We start from the raw sequence: 15,462 nt of genomic DNA, 5'->3' as shown, positions 1-15,462 counted from the left end.
AGCAGCAGCCGGGTGCCAATCCCAGAGCTCACTTCAAGGACAGGAGCAGCTTCCACGGCCTGGACTCCCTGAGGGCTCGGGAACGCACTTCATCTCTGGCAGGACCTGCTGGTCAGAACTGTGCACAAGAAGCTGCCATTCCCACACTGTGAGCCAGGAACAGAGCTGTAGTGGGGAAGGGGCAGACAAAAGCCAGCCTGGCTGCTGGCCAGGGAAGCGGAGGGCCTTTGAGTGCAGCCAACTGGAATGCCAGTCAAGCTTGCGAGGGCAGCCGAAGCCTCACCAGAGGGAGCGACACCCACAGAAACAGCAGCCCTCCGAGGAGCCAGAGGAACAGCCAGAGGCCCCACACCCAGCAAGGCGCCAGGCCCAGGTGCTGGGAAGAGGCCAGCCTGCCTCGCCTCCCCTGCAGCCATAGACTGCAACCCCAAGATGCGGCCCCATCTGCTTCCCTCATTGCACCCACCCCCCTTCACCAACAGCTGGATCAAAATCTGTGCTGCAATTCGCACCACCACCACTGGTCTGGGGCAACTCTTGCAGGGAGGCAAGTTTGCATCAGCAGCATTCACAACCCACAGCTGCAGCTAGCGGTGGACCTGCCACACACCCCTGTGCTGGTGGTGCACAGGCATTCGCCAAGGAGGTTCTGCCTTTGCCCTCCCCTGTCACCCCTGTACTGGCTTCCCCTGCTTTGCCATCATGCTTCTCAGCACTCCCCCTGTCCCACACACCCAATTCTCCAAGCCAGACGTTTCCCCCTTTTAAGCAGGAGCAGCATGATGCCGGCCCAGTATGCGCTTCCTTATTCCAGAGTCCAAAAGTACACCCTGCTGCCAGCCTTAGCCAGGGAGCGGCTGTACCTCCTGCCCAAAGCACCCACACCACACAGGCCTTGGATGAGAGGTGGTGGCAGCAGCAAGCAAGAGGTTGGGAGCAAGACTGGTTCCGCCACTCCTTTGTTTCCTTGCAAGGCAAGGAGGGCAACTGGGAGTCCAAGCAGGGGGAAGGTGGTGCAGGATGCACACTGGGGAGCCCTTGGCCCCAGTTGACGCTGGCACTGACCAGCAGTCTGACAGCTGCACCAGCCCCGAACTGGCCCCTAGAGGCAGCCAAGCTGGGACCGGTTGGCTAGAGCCAGGCTCCAGCCCAGCTTCAGATGCAATCCTCTTTGTGCCACACTGAGCCTTGCCTTGGTTTCCAAAGCTCCATGTCGGACAACCACAAACTTGCGTCATGAGCCACTCTTATTAATTAATTATTATTATTATTAACAGTATTTATATACCGCTTTTCAACTAAAAGTTCACAAAGCGGTTTACAGAGAAAAATCAAATAACTAAATGGCTCCCTGTCCCAAAAGGGCTCACAATCTAAAAAGATGCAAATGAATACCAGCAGACAGCCACTAGAACAGACAGTGCTGGGGTGAGGTGGGCCAGTTACTCTCCCCCTGCTAAAAGAAGGAACACCCACTTGAAAAAGTGCTTCTTACCCAATTAGCAGGGGTTTCACTCTTGCCTTTGGGGAGTGAAACCCAGGCAGGCCACCCATAAGGTGGCTTCCAGCCTGTCCAGGAAGGGGAGCAAAGAAAGAGCAGCCTGGACACTGCGGCTTCCCGGGTAGGGAGATCTGCCTGCTCCAGAGACCTGAGCACACGGCCTGGGACTGTGCGTGGCTTTTTTTGAGGAGCAAAAGCCACAGAATTGCCACTGCCAGGAGCTCCCAAGGCCAGCTGGAAAGCAACTTAAGGGCTCACTTCACAGCAGCTACTTGGTCCCAGGCCTTGACAATCCCACTGCCCATGACTTCTCCTCTCAGACACAGGGATTGATCCAAGCTGCAACACTGGGCTCAAGGACTCCCCATCCTCAGGCGCTCCCAGAGTGTGTGATGCCCCAATGAGGCCTCCCAGATCCAGATCCTCCACAATCCATTTGTTCCTCATGGATCAGCACTGCTCCCCCCCACACACTCTATCACAGTATCAAACCTCACAGACTGCAGCCACCCACAAATCCCACAAAAATGGTTCCAGTTGGGGATTCGACCCAAGACTGCCTGCCAGCCCTGTTTCCTCCAGAAAGCTGATCCAGAGACACACCCGCACACTCAGTACACACTCCTCTCACTGCCAAATGAACTCGCCGCCCGGCCCTGCACAAGAATGTGCTCCCACCGTTCCGGCTCCTGGATCAGAGTCTGGAGGGGGGGGGCGCGAAGGCTTGTCAAGCTCAGCCACTGCAAACACGAGGGGGGGGATTCTGCAGCATCTAATATGTGCCACGTGAAGTGAGGATCCCAAGAGGCACTGGAGAAGGTTCACCAAGCAGTAGCCAGCTCCCCCATGACTGCTGCTGCCACAGGACAGAAGGGTCTGTGGTCAGACCCAAGACAGCCCCCCCCCCCAGCAAGCTCCTCTCTCACCACTCTGATCTTGAGACCCCCTTCTGCCAGCCACTTGCTATGAGACCCAGGGAGTACAGAAGGGGGACAGAAGGGGCACAATTCGGCACATTTGTGATGAGAGGAAGACACAATGGGGGGGTAGCCAACGAAGAGCAGTGGGAAGACACAGGCCCCGCTGCCAGAAGCCGACGACACAAACCGGAGCAGGCATCAAAGATTCATGGGGGGCATTAATTCTTCATGATGCGGGAGCAAAGAGCTGCTATTCGTGGACATGCAACACCACTGGGGAGGGTGCTGCAGGATTTTGCAAAGCACAAGCCAGAGATGGAGGGGGACAGCCGTGGGGCAGTTGCCAGATACCTGAACAGCCCAAGGCACTCAACGCCCACCGCTTCACATGGCAGAGGGCAGCCACTGAAAAAAGGCTGGACCCCCAGCAGTTCTGCACCAGGCTGGTGGCCACCTCACCACTGCTGAGTTCACAGCGCGCGAGCTGGACATGGACAAGGGACTGCCCCACAGCAGCCTCGCCTCTCTGCACCTGTGTTCTCATGGGAGGCAGAAAAGTGCAACTTCAGTGCTCTCTTCTCTTGCTAATCCCCACCCCCCCCCCACCCAGATGGCACTGCTGGTTTTGCCGCCACCCACAGATCCTCTTGCAGTCCTTGCACTGTGCTGGCAGCTCCACTTCTGTGGGCCTTTTTCCTGGGTGCAGAGCTGCACTCAACACACAACCCCATTGGTGCACGTCAGTCCGCGGCTCTGGCCTTGCACCACAATTTCCAAAAGCAATGCAACGTGGGAGGGAGGGAGGGCAAACAGCTTAACCAATGCCCAGCATCTAAAAATGATGGACAAGCTGTCAGCACACAAGCAGCAGAACATAGGAACAAATCAGTGGAGCTTTTCTTGCAGCCCTGAACACTCATAGTGCAGATTTCTGCTCAGCCACAAATCAATAAGGAATGTTTGGCGCTGGTAACAAGGCAGCAACTCGGCACAAACCATTCGGCTTCATTTCAAGGCTAGAGACTTCCAAACCTACACAGTGGCTACCGTGGGGCACTGGGGGGGTCTGAGTGCTGCTGCCTGTGCAGGGGGGTGATTAGCTGTGAAACACCAGTTTCAACCTTGTTCATTCAAGGAAGGGTCAGCAGAGACGCTCCTTCTCATCGGATCCAGCCTCGCACCTCTCTCTCTCACATACTCGCTCTCTGTGCCTCCTGGAACCATTCATGGGGGGCTTCTCCCAGGTGGTCTCCCAGCCAGGCACTGATCAGCTCCAAACCCGCTTAACTGCAGCAGCAAAGGGGCCGCCTCATCTTCATCCCTACATGCTTCCAGACCCTGTCGTGAGATCTTCTGCGGGGGTCAAAAACAGGGACCGCCATTTACTGGGAAGGCCAATTTGTATCCCAGAGGCAGATCAGACATGCAGATTCAGCCACATAGTACGGGGGGGGGGGGGAAGCAGGCAATAAGAAGAGCCAAGAGGCCCGGCTCAAGAGAAACACATGAATGCTTCCCAGAGCCCTCATAAGGGTGCCACCAAGCTGAGCCCCATAGACTTCCAAAGCATAGCATACCACTGCCAGTGCAGGGAAGGTGCAAGGGAACAGCCTGCCCACCAATCTCCCCCTTTGGGAGGACCGAGGCCAGTACATAGGATGAGCCCAACTGGCATAGAAGGGTGTTGTGAGCTGCTTGCTCAGCTAGGCTAACAGCATTGATCTCCCGCCACAAAACTCTCTGTCTTGAGGAAGAGGAGGAAGACAGTTAGACTCCATGGATCAGAGCAAGTTGGAAGGACCAAAACGGCCTTTAGCAAATGCATGCAAAGGAAGGGGGAAGAGGAACAGACAGGCCCCGTGCGAGTCTGTCATGTGGAAAGCCTCATCTTGGCGTCGAGAGCAAATGCAGACTGTACCCAACCAGGCAGCAGACCTATTTTAGGAATGGGTTCAGGCCCGCAGGGACGGCTTCCTCTCCTGTCACAACCCTTGGGGGGGGGGGGAGCTTCCCTATAAAGGCAGCCATTGTCGGAGGACAGGGGGCCTTTGTGTCTCCTGCAGCATCCCATGGAAATGGGACCTGCAGGCTCATTTCATATCTAAACGGAAAATGAAAGCTTCCCATTAAGATATTTAAAGATGGTGCCCTGAAACATTGAGTGAAAACATCCAGGCCAAGGAGGTTAAGCCAGAGGGCTCTCAACGTTGACATGACACCTTTGAGAGCCACTTCTGACAAATCCACAACACAAAGAAGTTGCAAATGCACACACACACACACACACACACCCTGGCCTGCGAAGATAGGCAAGACCCAGCCTGGACTCCAGGGCCCTGGACCACGAGCAGCACCAATAGGAATAGTCCAATCCAGCAGGAGCACAACTTCTCTGTGCGCCCTCCAAAAACAGAGTCAAGGTGGCCCCAGGGCAGACCTGTCAGGCGTTTCCTGGGGAAGCCTCCAAAGCACACGGAGCACGCATGTTTCCCCTCCTCACTTGTGCAGACAGTTGTGCACCTGCACATGGTCCTCACGGACAGAGGGTAGGACCTGAGGAGAAACCACCTCCCCACTGCAAATTCATGGAGCAACCTCAGCCAGGCCACTTGCTCAGCCTCCACTCCCGCCCTCAGAGATGGATAGTTGCAAGGGTGGAAAGTGTGCCACGGATTTACAGGAATGCAGGCCTCAGCAGTCATATTCAAGGCACACTGAAGCTGCAGCCGATCTGCTTTGGAGAGGAGCGAACCCTCACCCTGTGCAAGTCACTCCAAAATCACTTAATCCTCGGTCCTTCCTCAAAATCTTATGAACTCAGCCCCAGACCCTTCAGAGTGGTAAGATCCCCAGAGGTGCCGGAATGTCTCCAAAAGCCTTCCCATGGCTTCATGCAGTGTTTCAACTGAACAAGCCAAGCTCAAGGAGAGGGGGAGAGCAGAAGTCACAGCCCTGGTCTGAGGGGCAGGAAAGAAGGACATGGGCCAGTTGTGCAGGCTGGCAGGAAGGCCATGCACTCAACCAGGGCAGACAAGCAAGCCTGGTAGGCAGGCAGGCCTTCTGCCTGGTCCTCCGCCAACAGGTATCCAAGTCCCGCCCTGAGGAAGGTACAGGTGAACCCAGAGAGCTCATAGTCTTGCCCTCCGGCCATCTAGATTCAAAGTTCAAATGCAAACAAAAAGCTGGATAAGCATAGGACCATCACGCATCCCCCTGCCCTGTCCCAACAGGCCACCTGGCAGCAGAAAGCTGGGCATCTGGGCAAGGACGGCCGGATGTGATCACCACTCACTGCCGGTGGGGCCAGAAAGGAGCAGTGAGGGGCTTCCCTGCTCGTTCAGGCCCTGCCCACAGAAGGAGCCCAGCTGGGGGGGGGCAACAAAGGCTTCCGGCTTCAGAGGGTCTTTCCTGCAAAAGCTCCAGGATGCCAATGGGCAGAGAAGAGGGAGACAGCAAAGCTACACAGATGATGGTCCAGCACTGGCACGAATATGATGCTTCTCTGAGCTGCCGAAGAAACAGTGGGGGCCTCCTGCCACGGAAATAGGCTTTGCCACAGGGCCAGCCTGCCTCCACTCTTCCTTTCCTAGGTCCCCTCCATCCCCACTCCCAGAGGCCCTCCTCTTTTGCCTGTATTTTCTCAATATTCCTCAGCCCCACTTCTTCCCATTCCACAGTCCTGCTGCCCTTTCCCAAGCTTCTGTGACATCAGAGCAACTTGGCCAATAGTCAGGAGACAGGCACACAGACAGGGAAAACAGCATGCTTAGTTTTAAGTGGACACAATGATCCTTTATCAGACCTATTATTTTACATATTCTATGCTACAATCCACCATTTCAGTTGCACTTTGGCAACAATAAGCAATGATCTAAAATGGCATTCATGTGTAAGCCCCAACCGACAATTGTTAGCCAGGCAGCCCCACTGAGAAGTCCTTGAAGCTGCTGCGTTTGTCCAGAGAAGCTGGAGGAAAAGGCAGCCTTCAGGCAAAAGCAAGGTAACAGAGACAACGGCAACATGTGCCTTGCGGCCTGCTCCAAGAGGGTTGGTGCCGAGCAGGCAGCAAACATCTAAGCATGTCTCCACGCAATACAGTCCCGACCCCAATGAAATGCATGCCAGACGTGCCCGCCCCACCCCCTGCTACAACGGGAGTTAGGAGCAAGAGCAGGTTCCGGAGAGAAGTACTTCAGCCCTGCCCTAGCAAGAGGGATGAATGGGCTCTTTATGCTACCTGTCAAGTGTAGGGTGAGGTCAGGGCTGTCCTCGTGTTCCAGGATGTCACATCCCCCTCACTCTACCTGTCCTCTCACATTTTCCAGGGAGCACCTTGCAGCAGAGGAGGAGAGCTGCTGGCTGCCATCCATGAAGAGTTAAGAGTGGGCGTAGACCCTGGCATTTCCCAGAGGGTGAGGGCCCCACTGCAAACATAGCCTCCTGCACCCCCAGCTGAAGGAAGAATAATTCAGGATGCTTTTGAAGCGCTGACTCACTAACGCACTGCACAAAGGAGGCACATCCTGGGACACAGGTGATCAGCAGCATGCACACAAGATCTCCAAGAGAGTATCACAGGAAGAAGGAACTCAATGGTGCATTGAGTCCCATTCCCCGACAAGAGACACTAGACATCTCCCATGACCACGACCAGCAATACTTCTGCAAGTGGACTGCCACCTTGCCCCCACGCCAGTAGTGTTCTGACAAGCCCCTACCCAACCCCTTTGTTCTGCTGCTGCCTTTTTCAGGAAATGGAAAGAGAGGGTCACTCTCCACATGATCTTGTCTCCCTCTCAGGTCACCAGCTTTGAAAAGAGTGAGATGGGGATACGCACAAGTCAGGCAGGTTCCAGTGCAAGGTGGGAAGAACAGGGTTCAGCAGCAGAGGCTTCATTGGCCTCCAGCCACCACCCCCAGCCCTGCATCCCTAGGGATCACAGGAAACCCTAAACACAAGGCACTTCTCCTTGCTGGAAAGAAGTGCCCCCTTCCAGATCTTGGCCTGCAGGCAAGGCCAAGATGGCAGAGGCAGATCACTCTACTGCTAAGCCAGTCCACCCTGAAAGACACAGGCAAACTTGCACCCATTGGATCGCCATTTCTGCATCCGAAGGGAAAGACGGTTGCGGCACAACAGAGAGAGTCATTCATCTCATTCATCACGAGGACATCCCAATTCGCTGAAGGCAGAAGCTGGAGCGCGGCTCAAGGAGCGCGGCCAAAAGGCTTCTCTTGCCTAATGCTCAGACAGATAATTCCCTTATCTGCAAATTCACAAGCAAACAAGTCTTTATCCCAGAGCTCAAAAGTCCTGGACAAGAGACAGGGCAGAAGCAGCAGCAGCCCATGACACCTGCCTAGGGACTTGTAAAGCAGGTGCCTCTGAGCTCGCACTTTGAAGCGAAAGCCGAGCTCCTCATGCTCACAACAGCAGGTAAAGCAGCATGGCCTTCCCCCAAGATGGCCAGCTGGAGCTCTGGCCTTCCAGCAGCCCACAGCGCAGCTTTCTGTGTGGGCAGACCGCAGAGCCAGACTGGCGTACCCAAGGTTGCCTTGCACTACCCTGACCACCCCACCCCAGCAGAGGAAAGGGGAATGGAAACCCTGGAAGGCATTGGCCCCAGACCATTGTCCTAAGCAGACTCTGCTTCAAGAGCCCAGCAGAAATCAACCCATGCCGACCAAGTGTGGGGCATCTTCCCAAGGCCACAGGCCCAGGTGACATCGCCAGAAAGCCAACACCCTCCACCCCTGGCAAAGCAGCTCTAGGACTGAGGCCCAGTTTTCACACCACTCAAGAGCAGTTTGTGCACCTTACTCCAGGACTTCTGTCTACCGCTCTGCAGCGCAGGCCACCATCATGCTGTCAGTGCAAGGGGTGGTGGGCAGTGGTGGCCCAGAGGACACCCAAGTGAGTTCACAGCTGCCAAAAAGAGCTAGATCCAGCTCCTGCACTTCACCACCAAACACCACCAGCCAAGTCTGTCTCCTCCGTGCTCTGAAGCACACCCCAGGCTCCTGCACAGAGCAAGGTCCAAACTGTGCACTCTGGATCTCACAGGAGCACCTGTTTCACTCCAGGGACGAAGAGGCTTCCTGGAGGCATCAAGAGGACCTGGGTTAATTTTCCAGCTTCCTCTGCCAGTTTTCCAGAAACATGGCTCAATCCAAATTAAAGAGTTTTCTTGACACACCCACAAACAATTGAGTTCTAGTTTGGCACTCCTGCGCCACAGGAGATATTGCTGCAGTGGCCACAAGTCAGTGGGGGACAGTTTTCCCTGTCCAAGTTGTGCAACTAGCCAACAACAGCCCTTTCCACGCTCCTCCTGCCGATCCTCACAATCCCACAAGGCATCTCGGCCTCCTTCCCTCACCCTTTGACAGCATCACACATCAAGAGAGACCTGATCCCCAGCCATAAGAAGAGAAGACTCACCATAACAAGGTGTGGAGCACATCTCTCCCCTCCAGCCTGCCTCCCACCTGCCTGCTCCCAAGAATTGCAGGACTTGACACCAGCCAGAACTAGCAATTCCCTGGCAAAAGGAAGAGCAGGGGAGGACTCAAGGCCAAGGAGCCCCCTGAACTCCCCACAGTTCAGGGGGCAATTGCGCTAAGAAGTTAATAAAGTTGTATTTCGTGAGAAGGGTGGTGAAAGCTAATTAATCCTCCACCACAAGCTGGGGATTCTGCCATTCGCTGTCTTATTATAGAAGGCCAAAGAGCAGAACAGATGGCAAACGTCTGAACCATGGAACGCTCAGGGAGGCAGAAGGGACTCGGGGGCTCAGAATTCAGGCTTCACTCCTGAGCCAAAGCTGCAATCAGAAAGCCAGGCTGGTGCTGCTGCAGGGTTGCGTGACGGACAGAGGAGGACAACTGGACAATCCTGGCTCTTCTCACCAACTGCAGATCTCCCCACCTCACTAGCAGGCAGGAAGACAAAGGAGCCACCTGCTCTGGAAACACGGGGAGGAGATCTGCTCATGTGGGATTCAGGAGCCAGGACAGCAACATCTGTGGTTTGGGAATCACAGATTAAGCACTAAGGAGTTTGGGGATCCAGGAAGCTCAAACCCTGAACCCCAAGCTGACTGCCAGGGTGGGAGAGGGCTGCATCTGTTCAAGGCCTCCAGGAAGGGCTTCCAAGACAGCTCTGCCTTTGCCCACATCCAGCTAGCTGTCAAAGTAGAGGGCAACTGCTCCTGCTCCTCCTGCCTGCCATTCAATTTGGCTGTGCACATCCCCCACACAAGAGAGGGGACCTATTGACTTGCTGGGAAACTCAGCTCCACAGGCTGCCTGCTACTGTAAATACCTGTGGGTGTGTGCCTGCTCCCAAAACAGCCGACTTCGAGTGCAAGAAAGCCACATGGCTGCACCCGGGCTCCTTCTGCATTTGGTGCTGATGAAACACTGAAGCCCCCTGGAGAAGGCAACACTCCAAGGGCTGTGGCGGGGTTTAAGGGAGCAGGCCTGCCCTGCTAGGACAGTAGTGCTACTGGCAACAGACATGGCCACTCAGATCACCCACACAGGCCTCCGCCTCTTAGACAGGCACCTGCAGGGAGTTCAGATCTGGTCCGGAATAAGACAGGCGAATAGGACAGATGGTTCAGCAACAGAGCCGGAACAAGACAGATTAAACCAGCCACTAAAGACACACACACTCCTTAACTCCCCCCCCCACCGGGTTTCCATCATACACAGCCTTCACCACCACCTGAAGTATCAGTAAGCCTAACAAATAATTGCGTGTGTCTCCCTGCCCACCCTCTTCTCCATTTCCTTCCTCTAACACTATGGTCTCCCCTGTATTTCTAGCTACATTGTAAGGTGCTCAGGGCAGGAACCTTACTCTAGAACATTTTTTTCGCCTGCATACCCCTTGGTAGCCAATTTCCTCCTGGCATACACCTTGCGTACTCCTTGGCAGCCATAAACTGTACGCCTCATTTTAGCAAAATGTTTGTAATTAATATAGTTGTTGTTTCAAATATGTTTTCAACTACTGATCCATACGTGATAATACACAAATTGATGACCAGAAACTAGCAGTTGCTGGGGCTTTCACAGCCAGCTAGCTACCTTCCCTCCCACCTTGCCAGCCCCGCAAGGCATTCTAATACAGACCTACCTTTTTCTGCTATTATTCAGTTCTTTTTTAAGTACCCCAGGAGTCTTGGTAAGTACTCCTGAAGGTACACGTACCCCAGGCTGGGAAGCACTGCTCTAGAAAATGCCACGTGCATGGGTGGCACCAATTAACTGATTTACAGATGCAAGAAGTAGACACATCAATACATGCGGAACACAAACCTGACGCCATCCTCAGTCAACACCAAGCCCTGAGGCCAAGGGCAGCCAGTGGTCTTGACAGCACAAAGAGTAGGACTGCAGCCTCCCCATACACACAAGGGGAATTCCCCCTTCCCTGCCTGGATAGCAAGCTCTGCACAACTCCAGACCCTAGTCACAAGGCCCAGCTCACTCCTTTGTCTAACAAAAGCAGCCCTGGGCACCTTGCCAGCCACCCCATGTCCTGACTCCCCACCTGCCAGGAAGAATTACCTGTTTGGCAACGAGGCACAACAGAGTAGCCCAGAAGGTGCCTTGTTGTTCAGCAATGAACTGGGAAAACTCAACAGGATGTACAACATGACAAGAAAGGAAAGGGAAGGCCAGGCACAGTACGGACGCCCCGCACAACACACACAGTATTTGAGGACGAGGCAAGTTTTGAAAATTCTGCACAGTGGACAGTCCGAGCTCAAAAAGAACACTGCTTCTGTGGCTCAGAGGCAGAATTCTGGAGCTGAGTTTAGGCCACTGAGCTCCTCTGTGGCCCCAACAGTCAGCCACGCTGAGGGCATGCACAAGACCACACTTCGCTGCCACAGCAACCACCCTGCCCTGCCACACCTTGCCTATTGGGCCTGTTTCGCTTTCATGAGTCTGCTGTAGAAGGTAAACCCTGCAGGGAGCGGCTATTTGCTTAAGGACAACTGTGCCCAGAGTCGTTTTGTGTGTCTGCAAGCCAAACAGACTCTCCTCCCGCTTGGACTCTGACTTGTTTTCCTGGAAGGCCGGCTTCTGCAGTGCCAAGCGGTGTGGGGCAGTGACTGCTGCTGCTTATGAGACAACGTGACGACACACCGAGTCCTCAGTCCAAACACCCCCACTTCTGAAGGCACAGCCTGGGAAGTGTCAAAGAGCACCCCTGCCCCCAGGAAGAACCACCCACCTTCCCCTAACACTTCCCAGCTGCTGTACACAGGCCCAGGAGTAACTGCTGAGCCAACTGGACAACTATTGCTAGTTCTTTGGCATCCAGGCCCCAAATGCTTCCTGTCCTGCCTGGAGGAACCCTGATTTCAACAAAATGTATGCACAAGGCCCAGAGGCAAGTGCCAGGGGGACAAGATACCACTGGGCAACAGAGGATGCAGGTCAACAGCCAGGACTCTCGGGGAGCAGCTTCTGCACTGGTCCCCATCCACAGTCCTACTTGCAGCACACAAAGGGCTGGGAAGAGGGCTGATGTGAGGGCCACTGCATCACACACAGCAAGGCCCTCAGTTGGTGGGTGCCTAGCTGGCCAAATCTCTGCACAGGGAACCCCTTCTGCCAAGCCTTGACCTTGGCCTACCTAGCCTGGTGCCACCTGCTCAAATTGCCTCCCAGCAGCCTTCCTGAGTCTGAAGTAGGGCATCTCCTGCCACACACTAGCCAGGAGCCCAGAGGCCAAAGAAAGGAACTACACATTCACTGGGGTCAACAAGGAGCTCTCCTTGCCCCCATTGCTGGCAAGATGCCTGCTAGGCCTGCAAGACAAGCTCCCAGTTGGGCAAGGAGGGAAGTACCTCATGTTCAGCACAGGCTCCAAGTGGAAGCCATGAGACAGCTAGGACTACACAAGCGTAGCACTGCAAGCAGCAAGACACACTACATCCATTGACCGAAAGGATGCAGGACGCAATTGACTCCGGCTTTTGGTCCAACCTGCCCTCCCACAGACTCTTGAGTCCTCAGGAACCTGATCTTGTTGCTCTGCTCCTGTAGGTGTTAAGATGACATCAGCGCTTGAGATGCAGGAAGCCCAGGACAAACAGCCCCAGCACAGCAGTGCAGAGGTGGAGCCAATCCATCTAGTGCCCTGGGTGCCACTTAGAAAAGAGAGTACGACTGACCACACAGCTCAAGAGCAACCTTCTCCAGGGCACCTGGGCACCACACCCACCTGTGTGCAGGCTGATGGCACCTCCAGGGCTGGCAGTTTCAGGGACCCTTCTCTGCGGGACAACCCCTGTGGGACCAGCCCACAATGGCAAATAGTCAGGTAGCTTCTGCTGTCTGGCTGAGCTTCAATTTCACCCAGGTTGCTTTTTCCAACCTGTGTCTTAAAAGACTCAATCCAGAGCAGCCTGAAGCCTTGTGGAAGGTAGACTGGAAGCAGCAGCCAGGGGATGCCACTGGCTCATTCCCCAGGCACACATTTAACAAGAACACAGAAAAACAGAACAGTGCAAAGAGTTCAGCAATGTATATAGACCTATTCACAAGTGCTCTCTGTAGACGTCTCCAAGACCCCCACATCTCACAATCACAGGCTGCGCCCGGCAGGAACCAAGCAACCGAACCCAACCTGCCAGCACGGGTCCCAAACACCCACCTGTGCTGATGAAAAGCGACACCCGAAGGTGGCCTTTCACCCCACCACAAACAGACCTTTCCCTCCCAACACACCACACCGCTGTCAACTGCCTGTTTGCGATGACACTGTCCATACCAGCCTCTTCTCCTGTGCAACTCAGACGCAGCTACCTGAGTCTTTGCCCCCAATCACCAGTTCACAGGCCTTTATTCGCACCACCCTCACCCAGACTAAGGTGAACAACCACCCCAAAGTCAGAGATTTCTACAGAACTTTCCTTACCAAGCCTTTTCCCCGAGGCAGTGGCTGTCATGTCCCAACAAGTCCACAAAACCAAAAAGGGGGGCGGCTGTGCCTGACAGCCCCTACCATCACCTGCTGCCTCCGCCACCCTCCACCTGTTCACGGTGCAGCAGGAGAGTGGAGACCCTGCGGAGAAGCGTGCCAGCGACTTCCTGCCATCATCCTCCACCCATCCCGCAGAGTCAGTCATGCTGACCACCACCACCACCCCAACCCTTGGATGATCCCTGTCACACTGACAGACCATTCCCAGAGACTCAGAGCAAGAGGGCCAAAGGAGAGGGAGGTGGGAGTAGCCGCAGCCCATCTACCAGCTCTGGAGTTCAAGCTGGGGGTCCATGGCAGGTGTGCATGGGAGGGGGATGGCTCAGGCTGCCAGACAGGAAGTGGTGTAGCCGGAGGGGGGCAAAGCACTAAGTCTTGCAGGGGGGTTTCCTGTGGAGTGCAAGCAGCCCCCCCTTCGGAACCATTACACGCGGGGGGGGGAGCAAAACAGAGCCATATGGCTCCGTTTTGCTCCTCCCGCGTGGAATGGCTCCAAAGGGGGTTACCGCTTGCACTCCACAGGGAGCCACCCTGCAACACTTAGAGCCCAATCCTATGCATGTCTACGCAGAAGTAAGTCCCATTATCACCAACGGGGCTTATTCCCAGGTAAGTGTGGCTAGCCTTAGACCCCAACCCTATGCATGTCTACTCAGAAAGAAGCCTTACTATAGTCAATGGGGCTTACTCCCAGGTAAGTGTGCACAGGATTGCAGCCTCACTGCTTTGCGCCCCCCTCCAGCTACGCCACTGTAGCACTCCTCGCCTCTTACCCGCCCAGCGGAGTCCTGCTCAACAGCGCCCCCAGGCGGGGGGGCGAACTCGCGGACCGGACGGAGACCCCCCCACTGCCAGGAGAGCCCGGCCGAGCGTGCGCGCGGGGCCTGCTGGGAACTGTAGTCCCCTCGCCCCGCCGCCTCGACTCTTCCCTAGGAAAGAGGACTACGATTCCCAGCATGCCTCGCTCCCTCCCGAGGCTGCCTCAGCCCGTGGCCGGGCCGAGAGGACCAAGACCGGGGCAGCAGGAAGGGAGCGGCAGGCGGAGGGCCGGGGGGGGGCGGTCTGAGGGCGGGGGGGCTCACCTGGCGTCTCCGCGGCCGTGTGGGGGGAGGGAGAGCGCAGGCACCCGCTCGCTCCTCCGCTGACTGACTGACTGAGCTAGCGCCTCTCACTCACAGGCGCGCGCGCGGAGGGGGCGGAGTCTGTGCGGAAGTAGGCGTGGCTGCGCGGAGGCCCCGCCCCTTCGACCGCCTCGCAGCCGCTACAGGGAGGAGGTGCCGCTCGCCTGGAGGCCACGCCCCTTTCCTCAGGCCACGCCTCCTCCTCCAGGGCCAGGCGCGAGTTAACGCATTTTTGCCCGGTACACATTGAGTGCACACATTCGGTCCCTGTTGCGTATACGCAACGTTGGAAGAAGTGATTTAAGGCTTCACACCTTCTCTTCTGTCTTCAAACCCAAGGCTAGGCGGTTGCCCCTGAGCATGTGCAGAGTTTAACACCTTCTTCACCTTCTCTTCTCCCTTCAAACCCCAGTGGAGGGTGGGGGTGGGGAAGGCGACTTGTATGTTAACAAAACGGGTTGTCCCTGAGCATGTGCAGAGTTCAGGGCCAGCCCAAGACCTAGAGTCCGAGGGTGGCATGCCAAGCGCTGCTTCTGCTGCCCTGGTGCTGTGCCAGCCTCTTTGCTCCTCCTCCCTCCCACCCTCCCCATGCCAGCTCAGGACTCCCCTCTGCACCAACTCTCTGCCCTTCCCCACCCCCACTTTCTTTCCCAATCCAGGGAGTGGAAGGAAAAGGAGGGGCAGTGGAAGAGACTGGGGTGGCAGCCAGAGAGGGGAACCCCTCACCAGTGGCATAGCTAGAGGGGTGCAAAATACTACATTTTGCAGGGAGCCTCACTGCAGTGTGCAAGCTGCCCCCCCCTTTGGAAGCAAATGTCTCCATTTTGTCCGTTCACCCGGAATGGCTCTGAAGGGAAGGGGTCACTTGCATGCTGCAGTGAGCCTTCATGCAAAACATCTAGCTACGCCACT

General features: G+C 55.7%; 1 protein-coding gene across 1 annotated transcript in view; it reads right to left on the bottom strand.

The window, feature by feature from the left end:
• SIPA1L3 (signal induced proliferation associated 1 like 3) overlaps positions 1 to 14,572 on the bottom strand; it is a 47,066-nt gene extending 32,494 nt beyond the window's left edge. The window contains exon 1 of the mRNA XM_066638481.1: positions 14,512 to 14,572. The gene's annotated coding sequence lies outside the window, so the exon portion shown is untranslated. The remainder of the gene's footprint in view (positions 1 to 14,511) is intronic.
• Between the last annotated feature and the right edge of the window lie 890 nt (positions 14,573 to 15,462).

Source organism: Tiliqua scincoides, chromosome 10 (genome assembly GCF_035046505.1).
Source record: "Tiliqua scincoides isolate rTilSci1 chromosome 10, rTilSci1.hap2, whole genome shotgun sequence".
NCBI lineage: Eukaryota > Metazoa > Chordata > Lepidosauria > Squamata > Scincidae > Tiliqua > Tiliqua scincoides.
This window is presented reverse-complemented; position numbering and strand designations above follow the sequence as displayed.